The sequence below is a fragment of the Callorhinus ursinus genome, unplaced genomic scaffold (genome assembly GCF_003265705.2).
Source record: "Callorhinus ursinus isolate GAN/ISIS: 27379988/994484 unplaced genomic scaffold, GSC_fseal_2.0 scaffold12, whole genome shotgun sequence".
NCBI classification, from domain to species: Eukaryota; Metazoa; Chordata; class Mammalia; order Carnivora; family Otariidae; genus Callorhinus; species Callorhinus ursinus.
This window is the reverse complement of record NW_027397074.1, coordinates 33,097,270-33,116,363: the sequence shown is the minus strand read 5'-3', so window position 1 is coordinate 33,116,363 and position 19,094 is coordinate 33,097,270. Positions and strand designations below refer to the sequence as shown.

Genomic DNA, 19,094 nt, shown 5'->3' with positions numbered 1-19,094 from the left:
TTTACTTAACATATATTGCATTAAGGGTTTCAGAGGTACAGATCTGTGATTCAACAGTATTGCATAATTCACAGTGTTCACCATAGCACATACCCTCCCCAATGTCTATCACCCAGCCACCCCATCCCTCCCACCCCCAACCACTCCAGTAACACTCAGTTTGTTTCCTGAGATTAAGAATTCCTCATATCAGTGAGGTCATATGATACATGTCTTTCTCTGATTGACTTATTTCACTCAGCATAACACCCTCCAGTTCCATCCACGTCGTTGCAAATGGCAAGATCTCATTCTTTTTGATGGCTGCATAATATTCCATTGTGTATATATACCACTTCTTCTTTATCCATTCATCTGTCGATGGACATCTTGGCTCTTTCCACAGTTTGGCTATTGTGGACATTGATGCTATAAACATTGGGGTGCACGTACCCCTTCGGATCCCTACATTTGTATCTTTGTGGTAAATACCCAGTAGTGCAATTGCTGGATTGAATGGTAGCTCTAATTTCAACTGTTTGAGGAACCTCCATACTGTTTTCCAGAGGGTTTGCACCAGCTTGCATTCCCACCAACAGTGTAGGAGGGTTCCCTTTCTCCGCATCGCTGCCAACATCTGTCATTTCCTGACTTGTTAATTTTAGCCATTCTGACTGGTGTGAGGTGGTATCTCATTGAGGTTTTGATTTGGATTTTCCTGATGCCGAGCGATGTTGAGCACTTTTTCGTGTGTCTGTTGGCCATTTGGACAGCCACATGCAGAAGAATGAAACTGGACCATTTCCTTACACCACACACAAAAATAGACTCCAAATGGTTGAAAGACCTAAATGTGAGACAGGAGTCCATCAAAATCCTAAAGGAGAACACAGGCAACAACCTCTTCGACCTCAGCCTCAGCAGCTTCTTCCTAGAAACATCGCCAAAGGCAAGGGAAGCAAGGACAAAAATGAACTATTGGGATTTCATCAAGATAAAAAGCTTTTACACAGCAAAAGAAACAGTCCACAAAACCAAAAGACAACCGACAGAATGGGAGAAGATATTTGCAAATGACCTATCAGATAAAGGGCTAGTATGAAAATCTATAAAGAACTTACCAAACTCAACACCCAAAGAACAAATAATCCAATCAAGAAATGGGCAGAAGACATGAACAGAAATTTTTCCAAAGAAGACATCCAAATGGCCAACAGACACATGAGAAAGTGCTCAAATTCGCTCGGCATCAGGGTGGAAAATTAAATTTAAATAATATAGTGTTTGGTTTTTTTCCCCTCACATCAGATGGGTAATATGCCAAGGTCATAAGAAGGTTTGAGGGAGACACGTATCACACAATGGTGTGAACACCCAATCATCATGCTTATGAACTACAAAAGGATCTAGTGTTCTTAATCGTATGCTAATAAAGGGAGATTTTGTGTAGATGTCTCTAAACTTCAATACTCCTTTGGGAATTTCAGTATTATTAAAAAAATATAAAGTTAACACATGAACCCATACATTTCATAAAACAATTTTTATAATACAGAAGTATAATAAAGAGCAAAATTCCCTTTTTGTCCACCCTCCCTTCCCATGCTTAATCACATCAAAAAGATGAAAATATAGATCACTAGAGTTGAATATCTAAGTTCTCCTTTCTGAAGTAGTATCTTAATGTTTTCTGTAATATAATGCTTCTCTAATCTTGTTTTCTGTAACACAGTGCTTCAAGAAATTATCTTACAGATTTCACATGGCACAAATTATAGATCTCGGAGCTCTCAGATATAGGGAATACTTTTAAAGATCTTAATCTAGACACAAATCTTAAGATGTACACATACATATATGAAGATATAGGTAATGTGTAGATACATCATATATGATATATACGTGTATGTTAATATACATATATGTGTGTAGCAAATACATGGAAAATCACAGATATTTCATGGAAGAAAGTAGGTATCCATTGTTTATTGGGCTGTAATGAGAGGAAGGTAGTGGAAAGATTAATCTGATATGTCAGATACACGTGTGTGTGTATGTGTGTGTATATATGTATGTATATATGTATGTAGAATATAAACTATAATACTATATATTTTGGCTCTTTATATTATATGCAATGTTAATAAAATATTTATAATATGTAAAATATATAATATATGCTATTTATAATACATAATGTGTGTTATTTATAATATATAAATATAAGTTATTATATATATAAAATCTTCCCATTACCCTCTTCTCATTCTACTCCAATAAACAATGGATACCTAATTTGTTCCATGGACTCTTCTCCATGTAATGCCGATGTTTCATGCATTTGATGCAATGGGGACACCAGGGGAAAAAAAAAATTTGTCTCCAACACTATGAGTTCCTTAAGAATAAAGACCATTTGTTGCTTAGCAATTGTTAGCATTAATTTGTAACTGTTTCAAGTTCTACATATTTGAAGTCAGTCTAGTTGGTAATCAGGTTCTTCTTGAACTTCAAAAAGGGTGGAGCTTAGAGAAAAAAATTATTTTTGAAATTCAGATGGACCTGGGTTTAATACACAGGACACTCGGTTATTTGCTTTGTAAACTTGGATGAGATAATTTTTTAAATTTATTTTCTTCATCTGTAGAGATAAAATTCATATCCTATGGCTATTAAGTGTATTACATGAGTTAATTTAAAACACTTGGTAAAAGGCATGTAAGAAACCTTAGTTAAGATCTATATTTAAATATCTTGATATGATTCCTGTGCTTTAATATCAATTACCAATTTATAGTAAAATATTCAATACTTAAATTTTATACATATGTGGTCAAGGTGAATTAAGAATTTCATTTGCCATTTAATGTACGCTTCCAGTAATTGATATCAAGTATTACACATTTTTTTTTATCTAAGAAGGTCAGATTGAAAAGCCATTAAGAAGTAGGCCCAAAAGTGTGAGAATTTGGGACACAAAAAAGGAGCCAACTGAAAGAAAGAAAGAAAGAGAGAAGAGAGAAAGAAAAGAAAAGAAATGTGCTTCTCAACTTTTGTTTCTGGAAGAAAGATAGGGGTACTTCCATCTGCCAAGGACATGGAAGGGAAAACGGCACATAAATACATTTTAAAGGGCACTGTAAGAGTTTTCATGCTTCAGAGATAAACAGATAATCATTACCATATACAAGTTAAAAATAGTATGGAAATAGTTTTTCATGGAAGATTAACAAGTGAAGCCAGAAATGTTTGTGGTTGCTCATATGGAAATTGCTTTGTTAGATGAATGTACTGACTGGGCAAGAAGTAGTCAGTAATTTGTGTGAGCTGTTACCCTCAGAGTTCAAAATCCTGTACAGAGTGGCCTTGATTTCAGATAAAGTTCATATGTTGGTAGAATTATTTCTCTTTTGGCTTTTGAATCATTTATGAACAGGATTTTTTTTTTTAGTAGAAAAAATAACCTTCCCTCTAGCCTTGTTTATTATCAGAGTGTAATGTTCATATGTGCTTGCTTAAGTGTTCATAACAAGCTTGTACATCCCAAAAGGAGCTGAAGAATTATTTCTGGTGGTCTTTGAATGTGTAATTGCTGCCAGGTGAGGAAGCAAAATTCCAAATCAGTTTAAGGAACTTTCACAAATAACATTTAACAGTTATAAGGCATAAAGCTCAATATATAGTTTACATAATAGAGTCTTACCTAACCACAGAAGACTCAAAGAACAGTCAAAGAGAGGTCTTGACAGAGGTATATAGTAACCTTTTGCTTGACACTGCACTTCTTTAGATTTATTAAAACTTTCTGGCTGTGCATTTGAAATCATGCCTGTTTAAAACATCCTTGTATGAGTTTTCTATTTTGCTGTGAGCGTTTCCAGGAGCATCTAACAATAATGATAAAAAAGGTGATCATCAAAAGGCAGAAAATCCTCCACCTTTGCTTAAGTACATTGGAATAAAATGGTTTTGAGATCTTGGCCAGGGACACTTAGTGTTATTTCTTTACTTTTCAAATAGTGTGTTCAGCTTTTAGGGAAATAAAATTTTAAAAAATTCAGACTCCAAGATGGGTATATTAGTAAGTAATCATACTACAAAATTTTTATTACTTTTCAGAAAAGTTGAATATAGTAATCATTTAAATATGGACCTTCTCATGATACCTTTGATTTATGGTTAGATTTAATCTTGTGCAACTTTTAAGGACCACTTCTAATATTTTGACAAAGGGTAAATTTGTATGTTGTGGCTAAAATTCGATCATAACTTAAAAAAGCAGGTTGAGAAATGTCAGGATTGCCCATATTCTTCCCATATACATTTCTGTACCATTTACTCCTATGTTCATTTTTACATATCTGTTAAAACTTTAGAAAGTATTCTGGAAGATACTATTATATACAGACAGGTTTCATATGAAGAAATCATCCACTCATTGTCTCTTTGTCCACACCTCCCACACTTCATTAAAACGTGTGCTTTCTTGTCTACTTTGCCTTTTTGAGTAGTATTTTCCCATTATATAGAGTAGAAACTGAAATCATTGAGGAAATTCTGAATATGCTTTCTTTGCCATGTATGGAACACCTGTACAGATCATGTGCTCTTCATTTTAGTCAAGGTCTCCCTTTATATCTTTATATTTACAGATACTTTAAATCTACAAATAATTACTCTCCCCACCTTTCATACAGTGGTTCTCAACTAGAGTCAAATTTGTACCCAGGAGACATGTAGCAATAATATCTGGAGACATTTTCAGTTGCCATGACTGTGAGGGTGTGGTGCTATGGACATTCAGTGAGTAGAGGGTATGGTTGAGGATAAAGTTGCAGGAAGCACAGGACGGCCTCCAGTGAGCCTTAGTCAGCCCAGAGGGACAACCATGCTAAGGTTGAAAACTCCTGCTCTCACCTCTCTTTGATCATTTCTCCTCTGAATGATTCTTTTTAAAGTACTACTTTTCTGTGCATACTTTGCTGCCTAAATCACCTGATGAGGCATCTTGAAGGGGTATGATCTTGAGTATATGACCTAAATTCTGTACCCTGGTTTCAAACTTGGTCAAGTCATACATTCCAACCCTGCTGCTTTGGGGTCTTCTGTGGCCTTTGTAAGTCAGGGTGTCATCTTCACAGTCGTCACACTCTGGCATGTATTTTGGGCCTCCATATCTTCACAGCATCTCCCCCACCGCACTCCTCTTCACTGGTGCCAGAGAATTCTCCCTGTGTTTCTGAACTTCCAGCTCGGTCCTGGAAGGTATAGTTGACCATTGTAAGAAATCATTCCAATGAGTTTATGCCATTATCTGTATACCACTGATTAACCATTTATTTTCTCCTTTCTGTGATTATATTTGTTTTAAAAAATCCTTCCCATCAATGAAACCCATTTTGCAATAATAATATGGAGTGGATTCCCTTTTGAAATCAGAAGTCTTACATACTCGAGGAGCGGAATGAAAAGCTTCAGCTTCCTTGACTTCCTGCTGGATTCCTGAGCCCCCTTTGGGGCATTATCAGAGAATATTAAGATGTTAGCCCTTGTATCATTCTTTACCTCTTTGGTATATGTTTCACCATAAAAATCTTTAGAGATTGTAAATTTTTTTTAATGACAGGACCTACTTGTTAACACATTGCTATGTATCTCACGCTTCCCTATATAGCACTATGTATATACACTTTGTGAACAGAGTAATGTGGCCAAGTCATCAAAAGTAGTACCAGAAACAAAGTAAACAGAAGGCAGAATCTTAGCCAGGGAAGATTTGTAGATTATAAGGGCTGAATAGATAAATATAGTAATCTTTTTTGCTGAAAATTTATGAAAAATAAAAAAACCAAAAACTAAAAACAGTATATATATTCCATTCTGAAAATAGGGAACCTAGTCATCCTTGAATCCCAAACTTCTAGGAATATCTTCCAGATGTTATTCAGTTTGGACCTAATTTTTAAAAAAGGTACAAAGATTCGTTACCTATGTCCCATAAATAAAAGAGTTCCTTGGCAGTATACAAAGGAAGAAAGTTTGTTCAAGGGGGTTTCCCAAAATATTGCACTTTGGCAAAAAGAGACTGGGTCAGCGTTAGGAAGTTCATGCTTGCCCTTTGGAAATCCATTCTCCAATTTAGGAATAGGCAATGTAAGACAGAAGGATGGATTTGTGGTCATGGGGTTTTTTAGTTTTTTGGTGTTTTTTATTATTGGTTTGTTTAATTCTGTTATAAGGATTAAATAAAACAGGTAAGACAGATTCTGCTAGGTGCCCATCTCCTCACTTCAGAAACCAAATTTTATTTGACACAGCAGCATCATTTCTTTTTTTTTTTAAGATTTTTTTTTATTTATTTGCGAGAGAGAGAATGAGAGACAGAGAGCATGAGAGGGAGGAGAGTCAGAGGGAGAAGCAGACTCCCCACTGAGCAGGGAGCCCGATGTGGGACTCGATCCCGGCACTCCGGGATCATGACCTGAGCTGAAGGCAGTCGCCCAACCAACTGAGCCACCCAGGCGCCCCCAGCAGCATCATTTCTTAGCCATGCAGCTTGGGATGGTCTCTGTGATGTAACTGAAGCTTTTCTGAAGTCTTTATTTAATGGGACCCCTTTCTCTCTTGCTTCCTCCTATCTGGAAATACCCAGTATGCACCATTAAAGAAATGTAAGTAACACTGATTTCAAAAAAGAATATCATCTCTTTCCAGTAACCAAAATATCATAACATACCTGTTAGTTTTAACATCATAGTGACCTCACTATTACAAGTTTTTCTTGCACACAACTCCTATCAAGACTTTGATCAGGACAACTGATTTCCTGGAGGATATGATAGGCATGCAGTAGGTACAGTCTGAGATGACCTTAGGGAGAATGTGGAACAAAAATTTTAAGTTCAGTAGTTATTAATTTGATTGTGTGCATTCCCATTCTTGTCTCGGGTCTTATGTGAAGTTAGGTCATTACTCTGGAAAGAATGGCTCCTGTGACTTAGAATGGCAATCTGTCAGAAATGGTGGAATGCTGAAAGAGAAATGTCCTTTCTGGTCCCGGGAATCACTACCTAGTGAGGAGGAATGGGAGAGAAGAGGAGGGAGATGAAATGTAAATGTAGAATAGGAAAAGAGACAAAGCCACACCCTGAAAGAGCTGCAGAAATTTATCAGCAAACAGTGCCAGAAATCTAAATTACATTCCTTACACGTTTTTTTTTTTTCATTCAAAATATGTGCTTCCCTGCACAAATATGTACTGGAACCTACTCCGGAATAGGCATCATGAGAGAAACTTGGGATGCAGTGCTGAGCCTGGGCAGACAAGAGAACCTGGTATCTGGTATCAGCCTAGAGCTTCGGGCCAGGAGAGAATCGCATTAACAAATACAAATTTGGAACAGAGACAAGAGCCAAAAAAAGAGAAGCCATGAGAGCCATGACGGATGGGTTTGAGCTAAGCATGCTCCTCAAGAGAGACTTTTTTGAGCAAGAGGAATGAAAATACAAAGCAACTTTGTCACCCAAGCTGAGATCTGGGTGAATGGAAGAGAGCATTCTAGAGAAAGGATAAGAGTACCTATGACTGAAGAGAACTTAAATTCAAAAGGCTTAAAAATAGGTTAATGAGATTAGAGTGTAGAGATAAAGGAGGAACATAGTTATAGACAAGCACAATGTGTGATTGGCAAGATGGATCGAGTCATTTTTTTCCTAAAAAATAATGGATTTGGTAGTACTGATTAAAATTGGGTGGATTGCTAAAACTTTGAATCTTTTTGTTTTATGCTTTTGCTCTCATGGCTTGGCTACAATAATTAAAGCAATATATACCAGTGTTTCTTATTTAAAACTATACTATAAGACTGAAAATAATTTATATATTATACATTTAGTCATGAAGTAAAACTAATTATTTTCTGATGTTTATGGGTTGCTCATTACTCTTCTCCTTTCTTCTCTTCTATTCATCTTATCCCTAATCATAATAACTTTATTTCTATGACTATCATAGTGTTTTATAAATGCAACATATTTGACATGTTCTTAATCCTATCCATTAGAGAATCCAACTAAGGTGGTATGTTATATGGGTCTAATTTGTCCTGCCTTATGACTTGGAAATGGTGAAGATTCTTCTTTTTCTTCACTGCCATGTCTTATGTTGTAGCCAGAATCTAGCTTTCTTGCCAATTTACTACTTCAGTTTTGTTATTTGTCATCTGGTTTCTCTTCTGTATATTAGAAGCCCCTTTTCCCTGATTTACCACTTATCTGAAAGTCACAGATTAGCTCTAACCCAGATTAGCGAACTTCTCATTTAAATACAATTTTGATTCCCCTATCCATAGGTTTGGTTACTTAAAATTCTATCACTTTGGGAAAAGAATAGAATATGGCTTTCTTGGTCACTGGTATTGTTTGGGGGAGGTTGAGATGAATTTTAGCAAACTTGTAAGAATATATCTCTGTTCTTTTTCCACATAACACCTGAGAGCAGAAAAAATGATTTCCTTTGTAGCTGTCATCACAGGGTTATGGCAACACCAAAAATTACATATTTATTATTCCTTTAACTGAAATCCTGACCAAATTAATATGTTTTTTGCAGTCTAAAAAATGAATCTGTGAACTATAAAACTGCATGAGTAAAATTTGACATTAGTTTTGTGTGTGTGTGTGAGATTTACACTTTTGGAACATCCTACAAATGTAGAGTCAAATTACTTGTTCTGAGTTGGGATTATCAATATTTATTGTTGAAAATTCCATTTTAATTTGGAAAAGTCAATACTTTACCTGACACTTTTCAAGACAATTATGACCATTTTATGGGTTTTTATTTGTTTTGCTTTGCTTTTGCTAATGTGATAATTATTTTTTTTATTATATTCCATAGTTGGTTATTGCCACTGTTTGGAGAGCTACCAAGTTTTGTGAATGGGGTCTTTGAAAACATTAAATTTTATAATTGGTTATTGCTATGATATAGAAAAGTACACATTATTGTGTGTATTGATTTTATACCTAAGCACTTACTGAACTCTGTTCACAGATCACAGTTCTTTTATATTTTCAAATGATTACTTTTTATGTTTAAAAAGGAGGATACATTATATCTTATTTTCTAATATTTAACCCTTATATTTATTCTTGTTACATTAGCTAAGAAATTTGGTACACTGAGACATGTTAGGAGTGATGTCAGTTATCCTTGTGCTTTATTTAAGGTAATTCTTAAAATAATGAAAGAGATTCTTCTCCCCACTTTTTCTTTACTTCTTTTAGATGTTGAATAGTACAAATACTGAATGTAATTAAAAGTTCACATTGTAGGGGTACCTGGGTGGCTCAGTCAGTTGAGTGTCCAACTCTTGATTTCGGCTCAGGTCATGATTCAGGGTCATGGGATTGAGCCCCCGATAGGGCTCCAAGCTCGGTGGGAATCTTCTTGAGATTCTCTCCCTTTCCCTCTCTCTCTGCCCCTCCCCCTGCTCATTCACACACATGCACACACTCTTTCTGTCTCAAATAAGTAAATCTTAAGTTCCTATTGTGTTTTTTCCTTAATTTCATAATGTGTTAAATTATAGCTTTTTGTATGTTGAAACTAAACTAGAAATCTTAGTATAAACTCTTCTTTTTCATAATGTATTGTGGTGAGAGAATTGTATACATATTATCACAACTTTGGGTTAACACAGTGTGTTCACATTATTATTACTGTATAAATGTCACTTATTTCTAATAGCTTGTTTCCCTTATAGAGGATCCTTTTTCCTTCTGACATTTCCTGGCAACTTAAGACATTGTCATTTCACTAGATTAAGTGCTCACATGATCTCCTTTAGGCTGTGGGTAAACATCTTTATTGCCAGTTCTTTAATGCAGGTGGGGAATGAAGGATCTGCCACCCTGTTGTTGACTCCTTAGAATATGGTGCATGAATACTTACCTTTAACACTGGGCCAGGATCTTTTTCTCCTTGAATTTGTTCACTCTCAGCTGGAATCAACCCAGAATTGCCTTCTGCAGAGCCCTACCTTGTACATGTTTTGGTCTGTGGTTTTTGTTTCCAGTCTAATCCCATCTCTTTCTCTTTCTCAGAAATTCTCCCAAATTTCTAGTCAGATCATAGCATTACCCATTATTTCCCAGTATTTCATATGCATATTTGTATGTGCATGTGTGAGCTTCCAAGTGCGTTTAATACCACCATCACCACCAGTACACATTTCTTAGGGATTTAAAATGAGGAAGACGGGTCCTCAGGCTACCACCCTGATCAAGCTTCTCAATGATTTATTATAAGAAACCCTTACAAAAATAGTTTTGTTCTTCTGATGTATTCTTAAATTATAATCCATTAGATAGTCTACTTCATAAAATTAAAAAGTGATTTCTTCCTTAAAGGTGCACTTAGAATTTATAACACTTTCTTTGAGGGGGGGTCCCCAAAGAGTCCACCATTACAATTCTTATTAGTTATAATGAGTAAGTGTAATTATAAGTAATTACTTGTAATGAATAATAAATGACTCTCATTACTTATAATCCCATCATTGAAAGGTCATCCTGTCTTGGCTGTTATCTTTCTTATATTATCTTCAAATTTGTGGTGATTACTCTCTAGTTGATTCATTTAGTTTATTCTTAATGAACTTAGAAATGATTCTCTTGGGTTGCATGAAAGAAATGAGCTATTTTTAGATGTAGATGGCTCCAGAGTAAATAGAGGGAGATATGCTTGTCTGTTTTACAACTGGAAGCAAGAAATGGAATAGTTACTATATGTAATGTAACAAAAACTGTTTTATGTTTATTCAGAGTTCTAAAAGATCAAGTTTTATGGTTTCAAAAAAAGGAATAACTTTTTTATTACTTTACCTACCCCTCAGTGAAGTAAGACACTATATTTTACATGCCATATGATGTATTCAGTTTTTGAGTGGCACTTGAGAAGAGATGAACAGTTTAATATCAAGATGAGTGTTAAGTCAAATTCAGTTTAAATTTTTTATTTTGCTTATATTATTTTGTCAATTTTGGGGTACTGGAGAAAACCTTTACGTATTTGTCCCTCATTGTCAAGCTATTTTATAAAATGATAAGAGTTATATGTAAAGCAGTTAAAACCCCACAAATTCAGTATCCCTTTTAAATTCTGAATCCATGGATTTCTGTAGAGTTTAATATGGCACAGTGACTTCTTCCCCTACCTCTCAAGCACCATACATCTTGGTATACAGTGCATATTTTAGAGTTCATTATCACCATTACATGGTATTTATTGGGTGGCCTAGTGAGCTGGGTGAGCTTCTGCTATGAGCTATAAAAATATTATTTTTGAAAAATATCTTTGGCTTCTTGTGATTGTTAGGCAAGTGGATATTGCTGGACAGAGCTCTGAGTTACTGGGGCTTTTGAATGGTGTTTTTTGACAAACAAGATATGTCTTCATGAATTTAAACATAGTTTGCCTTTGGACTTACCTAAAATTTGAGTCCCTTGTGGCTTATCTATATTCACTATCCCTTTTTTCTAGCTTAATTTGATCTTTTGCTATTTTATACTCTCTGGGAATTAGCAATGTATCAAGACTGCAGGACATGACAACTATTTCTTTTGTCTTGAAGGGGAGAAGAATAAGTATTAAGAATCCTACTGTCATTTCTTAAGGTGTTTAAATGTCAAGCATATTAAAATATAGCATGTATCAATTATATTTACATTCTTCTTATAACTTTTTTTTTGGATTCATAAGCCTGTTGTAAGTAAACTAATGTTATGAGATATTGCACTCTGTTGTATTCTCTTAAAATCTTATGGCTTAAAAAAAAAAAAAAAAAAAAATCTTATGGCTAAAATGCTCCCGGTTGAAAACAAGGAATGTTTTAGTGTTCAGTTAAATCTATTTTGTTTCCCTCTTAAAACATTCACTTTTTTCCTTCAATTCACCACATAATTAGTTGAAGGCAAAAAGTTAACATGCATAGAGAGATGTACAAGAAATGGTTGCCTCAGAATGAAAATGATTATTATAAATTAGGCTGTTACTATAGTATTTATTATCAAGAATATGAAAAACAAGCCCAAAGGCTTCTTCCGTAATAATTAGACAAAATTCCCCTACCCTTTTTTTCCTAAACTTCACATTTTATTTTAAAAAATGAGTGATGTGTAGAAGAATGTCATTGTAAGCTACAATTTTCATAGAGAAGCTGTATGAGTGTATGTTTTTGTTTTTGTTCCGCAATGCTGAGAGCTTACTTCCAAGTAAAGTGCTCAAATCTAAAACAAAACAAATCTGAACAGGCTACATTTCCTCATGAGAGCTTTTCTTTCATTTTTTAAGTCAGGAAATATTTCAGTCTATGAGAAGACTATATTTTTATAGGAATATGTATATAATTAGAACTTTCTATCTTTGAATTTGACATTTACTTTTAAATGACTTTTAATACATTCCTATAAAGATTATCAATCATTTTTGCTTTCATGATTTAGTGCTCACTATTCAGTAGTGTCTCTCACCCCTTTCGTTGGACATGTGTATAATCCAGACAGACATTTTCTTTCTTGTAATTATTACTCCTCTTTGCTGGTATTTTAATTATTTATAGCCGCAAGCATTTATTTGTCTTTTAAAAGCCTTCCAATCCCAATCAGAATGAATAAACAATTAAAAGGAAGAAAGGTTTTGTAGCTCTTCTTTTCCTTTTGATTGTGTGTGTTCTATATAACACTTAAATTATTCTTTATGAAATTAGTATATCCAGGAAACTGGAGAATTATGCTTTAGGCTGAGTGAATGGAAAACATGTTAGTGTTTCCTTTGTAAGGTTTCCAGGGTGTCACAGGAGATTTCTAATGTGCTGCTTATTTGTTCTCTCTAGATCTTTTTCAGTTTATTAAAATGCTGGAACCATAATTAAAATGTTGTTTAGCCTTTCCTATGTTCTACACCTCACTGAAAACATGTCGGCAGAGAAAGCAAATATTCGTCATGGCTCAATATAAAACAGATCCCGCCAGGGATCATGCCAAACCCAACCAACCATGACAGTCAAATCAGTGTATGTTTTGTTTTAATTTTTTATTTTTGCCTTTGCTTTAGCAACATGACTCTGGTATTTGCTATTCCCTCTGCCTTATCATATTATGGCATGACAGTTCCTGAAATTGACAAGGCTTCCTGCCTATCTTTGTAGTGTATACTGTGACGCTATAAACTGTAAGAGAAAATGACATTTTGACTCCGTAAATATTTGCTTTATGTCCCCTACATCTGTTTTACAGAACTCCTTTTTTTATTCCTCCATCAGTACTCACTGAAAAGTGCTTGCTTCTACCTTTTGTCTGGATGTTACAAATTCCAGAGTCAGAGTCCCAATTTGCAAGTTAGGGTTTTTATTATTAAGCAAAGAGATGTAATTCTCTCATCAGTTTGTAGTCACGTCATAAAACATGAATTACCCTAGTGATTTTATTTTCTTTTTTGCAGTTGTGGAAGCAGGATATGCATACCATGGAGGTGTGAATGTGTGTTAGACCACATACCCAACTTATTGCTGTTGAGTCATTTAAAAATCTCAAGAGGGATTATATTTTTTAATTTGGTATTAAATTAGGCCCTCCAAAAATAATGGCTCTAAACTCGAAATAGTCATTTAGGAGCAAGCTTTCTTGGATAATAATGTCCCTAATGTTAAACGCTTAGACTCTATAGATTCTGATTCTGGCTTCAAATCTGGGTTTCTCAGTTATTATCTGTGTGATGGTAGACATGTTATCCCACCTTTGTTGGTGTAAGTTTTCTAAATAAGTTTGTTCAATACGTCTTTGTTCATCCCTGGAATACACACAAGTGTAACTTCAGAAATGCCAACCCATACCTCTGGGAATACAAATTTACTAATTAGAGTACAATAGTCATATAGAGTTCTTTGTCTTAATGTATAGAACGAAACACTATTTTTCAAAATTACTTAGGTTAATTGTTTTCTTTGCCATCCTCTTCAGGTTGGTTATTATAACATGTTGGAGTTCATTTGATCTTGTTAATAATCCACTTTGGATGTCTCCCCTCTGACTTGGTTGATTCTAATTATTTATTTATTTTTTGAGTATGTGAAACATCAGTATGGTTCTGAATGTCACAACTGTGCAAAAATTCTATTCAGTTTGGAGTGTTATCTTACTGTCTTCTGCTTAACATTTCTTGAGGTGGTTAAATCCTTGTTGTGTGTAATAACTCTGGATGCGGTAAGTTCTCTCCGGTTTGTCTGTTGTGGATTTGGCTAGTTTATAGGGGACCTAATTCAGTGCCACCCTCGCCTGTCAATATAGCAAAATCCACTTTCTTTTAGTTAACTTCTGTTATTTAATGGTGGAAGGGGGAATTTTGTGTCCTTTAACTTTTCATTCTATTTCAGGAACCTGGGTTTTTCCCTTTTGCTTCTTTCCCCTTCACCACTCAGTTGACAGAGATGTGTTTATGTGTTTTTCACCACCAGGAGAAGACTGTCACTTGAAATCAAGCATAATTTTAAGTCCCTTAAAATTGGTCATGCTGGTCAGATGTGTACTCTTTCTTGCTATTTTCACACTTAAGGCAGGCTTACTCTTTTTGGTGATAGTTTTAGATCAGCTTTACACTCATCAGTAGCTCCACTCTTCCTTTTTTCTAAGTTTTTCCAGACTGCCTTTCATCACAAGGCTAATGACAAGGCACAGAAGTATGAGAAATTGCTCATTTAAATTTGGTGATTTTCTCTTTTAACTTAAAATTATTTTGAAGTTCAGAATTCTGTCTTCAAATTACACTGAGATTGTTGTGATTGTATATGTGTGTGTGTTTCTGTGTATATAGTTTTATTTGATGTTCTCGTTTTCCAGTTTTGTTTTTCTTGCTTATCAGTGTCTCTCTCTCTCTCTCTTTTTTTTTTTTTTTTTTTTAAATATTGTGAGAACTGCCTTTGGTTTTAGTTGCCTGGAAGCCCTGTTTCTTACTCTATTTTCTCTCAACTGATAAGTTTCACATCCTATTGTTAGATATTTGTAGGCCTTCTGAAATTTACTTTGCATATGTAGGTGAAAATCTAAACTTAGTATTTTAATTGCTCCCCAACAATTTCATTGATCTTAGAACATTTTGATCACTCACCTTCCAGTTTTTATGCTCGTGTTCTTCATCAGTATTTTTATTTATATTGTCTATGAATGTTACTTTTATTGATTTTCTGGAGACACCGCTTTCAGATTTATTTACTTATTTTGAAGCTCTCATTTTCCAAAGCTATCTGCCCTATGAGACCCTTACTTTTGAAATTACTTTTCTTCCACTTGAGATACATCCTTTACTGTCAGAGATTTTAAGGAATAAACTTATGTTTTGTTTAACGGAGGGAGTTCATATTTTATCTTCATTCTTGATACATAGTGTTTTGTGGTGGGAAGTAAAAGTATTCTAGGTGAACAGTGTTTGTTTGTGTGTTGGAGGGAGTCATTGTTTGCTTTTTGTCTTTAGCACTTTGCAGATACTTCATTGTGTTCTTACTTCCCCTGTTGCTGTGAGGAAGACTGTGGTAAGTCTAACTGTTCGTCCTCTGTTGGTCTGCTCTGTCTAGCTGCTTTAAGAGTGTCTTTTTATATTTAGGTTTCACACTTCACTTGTCTACTTGTTGAATTTCCTTTTCATCAACCTTGGAATTTACTGGGTTTCCTTTATGAATGAGCTCGTATATTCCATAACTTCTGGCAATTTTTTAGCAATAATTCTTATTTTTCCCCATTGTCTCTATTCTCCCTTTCTGGAGTTCTGATTAAATATATATTGGACATTCTTAACATTTCTGCCAAATTCCATAACCTCCTTTTACATTTCCTATTTTTTGTCATTTCTGATATGAATTCTGAGTCATTTCTTCAACTCTGCCTTCAGTTTCAGTAATAGTCTTTTCAGTTACGTCCAATCTGTTTTCTGACCCGTGCTTTGAGATTTTTTTGTTTGTTTAAATTCAGTAGTATTTTTTACTTTTAAAAGTTCTATTTCATATATTTCAAGTCTACTTATTTGAGAATGAAATTTTGCTGGTTCATTTTGTGTTTCTATCTTTATTTATTTGGATTTTTTACATAGTTTTAAAAATATTTTGTGCTTGAAAATTTTAATGCTGGTTTTATTTTCATAATTGGTCTTTTGTTTCCTTCATAATTTGTTATTATGAATATATTTTTCTGTTCGTCTGACTTAACTGACTACATAGTCCATAAAGATTGAGAAATAGGTGTCTGTTCACATCTTAATATATAGCTTACTGTCTGGTATTAGATAAATTCCTTAAATAGTTGTTGAAAGGAGTCCCTATTCTCGTTTCATCATTGGATAAGCTTTTTTTTTTTTTCCTCGTTTCATCATTGGAGAAGTTAAGTTTTTTTTTTTAAGATTTTATTTATTTATTTGACAGAGAAAGACACAGAGAGAGAAAGGGAACACAAGCAGGGGGAGTGGGAGAGGGAGAAGAAGGCTTCCTTCTGAGCAGGGAGTCTGATGTGGGGCTTGATCCCAGGACCCTGGGATCATGACCTGAGCCGAAGGTAGCCGCCTAAAGACTGAGCCATCCAGGCACCCCAGAAGTTAAGTTTTTAAATATACTTTTTTTTTTTTTAGAGAAAGTCTCCACTGATTGGTGGTTTTTAGAGCTCTTGCATATCACAAATGTCTTTTTTTACTTGTTATTATTCTAACAGAATTCTAAGGTAACAGTCTTTTCCTTAAATGCCATTTTCTTGTGGTACTTAGCATTTCACAAAAGACCTTTCTTGCCTTTTGAAAATAATCTGTATTGTCTGCTGAAGCCTATTGAATTTTTATATTTAAATTTTAAGGTAACATGTGACTATGGCTTCTTTGGGGATTGTCACTAATTTTGCCAGGCACTAAATGATACCTCTGTCTGCAATTTCTGACATTAAATTCAATTAAGGGAATTTTTTTTCTGTATCATTATGACTTCTGCAATATCTATTGTGTTTTCTCCCCAGATTTCCTTTATATAATTAAATTTTTAAATTAATTCCTTGACTTTTCACAAACTATTTTCAGTCCTTTATTCTTCTGAGTTCTAAACATTTTCAAATTTGACTGCCACTAATTGAATTCAGCTTTATATAGAAAAAGTAGGCTGTCTACCACCTCCAATGAGATTTCTAGTTCAAAAATACATTTATTTAATACCTACATGAAATCTCTTATGACGTAAAATTATTCCTACTTTGTTCCCACTCTTAAGACTGAAGCATCTTCTTGAATCTTACTGTTGTCTTCACTTAGTAGTGTCATTTTAGAAAGAGATTTAATTCTGGTGATTCCAGAAAGTTCTTTCCACCTAGATATTATTTTGCATATATGATTTTTTTCTTTCTTCCCACTGGGAAGAAGTGTTATAGGCAAACTTCTACCATCTGTGACCTTCTCCATGAGAACTTCTACTGTGTTGCTAGGAGGGAGCTTTGCCAGGCTAGTTTTTTTGGTAGTTAATACTGATAAAAATTAGCCCCAGTCTGGTCAGGATAGAACTCTCTTTATAAGTTGTGATTTAAAGCTTCCATCTTGGAAGGAGATAGACTTTTTAATGTAATGACAAACTGTGAAACTTGGATATTAAGATTTTGGATACTAACTAATCACCCATTTAACCAATATTTGAGTCTAATGGTCATTAACTAGGTGTCTTTTTTTTTTAACTGCTCAAAACTATTCCAACCAATAATTCTCTCTCTCTCCCCCTCTCTCATTCTTCTCTCTCTGTCACACACACACACACACACACACACACACCACACACACACCACACACACACACACCACACACACACACCACACACACACACACACACCACACACACACACACACACTGCTACCAAGAAAAATATTTGCATTAATCCATTTAAGTTTCTCCTTGTATTAAGTTTGTAATTAAAATTTTGAATATAAATTTTATGGGAAAAACTTAGTCTTTCTGTTCTAAAAGGATTATCAGGATTTTTTTACTAATAGTTTTTCTACCTGGACCATCCACTCAAGAACAAACTCTTCTGGATAATCTTTCTGTCTCTCCTATCATTTCTCATGCATTATGGAAACAGTACCCATTCTCCACCAACACCTAGTATGTGTTGCTTCTCTGCTTATGCAGCCATCCTATCTCAGAATGTTTGCCTCATTATCTGACTTTAACCCCTTGACTTGGGTAAATTAGTGTAAATTTGTCAGTGTCCTTTACACCTAACTCCCAGACCAGGTACTCTTTCATAGGAGGGGGAATCATGTAGCACAAAATTCTAGCTTTTGACAACTTTCCAGTTTCCAGCTACAGATACAGGTCTTTTCTTATTTTTATTTTCTTTATTTTATTTTTAGGAGGTTATTTCCATAAGGATGCATCCTTTATCTGAATACTTTGATATTTCAAAGACATCTTAATAGTCATATATAAACCCAGATCTTTATAGAATTCATTAGCAAATTACCTCAGTTAGTATATATTTATTGAGTACCTACTGTGAATATAGTACTTTATTTGAAGTTATAATTTAGTTTGGGAGAGTTGCCTTTTACTTCTGCAATTTAGCTAAGAGAATAAGACCTATACATATGTAAACCTAATAAAAATATTAGTAAGGGATCGTGAGACAAATTATGATAATGTAAACCATTAATGTTCAGTAAAACAGATACTAGTCATCACAGCCAGGTTTTTGAAAATTGATGTGAAGTATAAAAACAATTATTAGGAAAGCATTTTACTAAAGAAGGAATAACTGATTGTACCAGTATGGCTACAGAAGTGGATTCTGTAAAGAAGTAAGAACCATGGTTAGAAGGGTTAATTAGGTTGGTTGTGGACAGTCTTAAATGCTTAAGTGAAGAATATGCTGAAAGTAATATGAGTTTGATCTAATGAAAATGGTGTCCTAGTGAGATGAGAGCAGTAATCAAAGGCCAAGAAAAGTAGCCAGTTAGGACATCCTAAAGGAATCGAGCTACAGGATGATGTGGATATAGACTTGGAGCAGTTGGAGTGTGACTGGCAAGGGATGTCACAATAGAA

General features: G+C 34.6%; 1 protein-coding gene and 1 non-coding gene across 2 annotated transcripts in view; one reads left to right on the top strand and one right to left on the bottom strand.

The window, feature by feature from the left end:
* Positions 1 to 19,094, top strand: part of CRPPA (CDP-L-ribitol pyrophosphorylase A) — a 408,855-nt gene that overhangs the window by 265,393 nt on the left and 124,368 nt on the right. The gene's annotated exons all lie outside the window — the stretch shown is intronic.
* LOC112825338 (small nucleolar RNA U13) lies at positions 1,282 to 1,385 on the bottom strand. The gene has a single exon (XR_003208655.1). It is a non-coding gene; the product is annotated as a small nucleolar RNA U13 (small nucleolar RNA).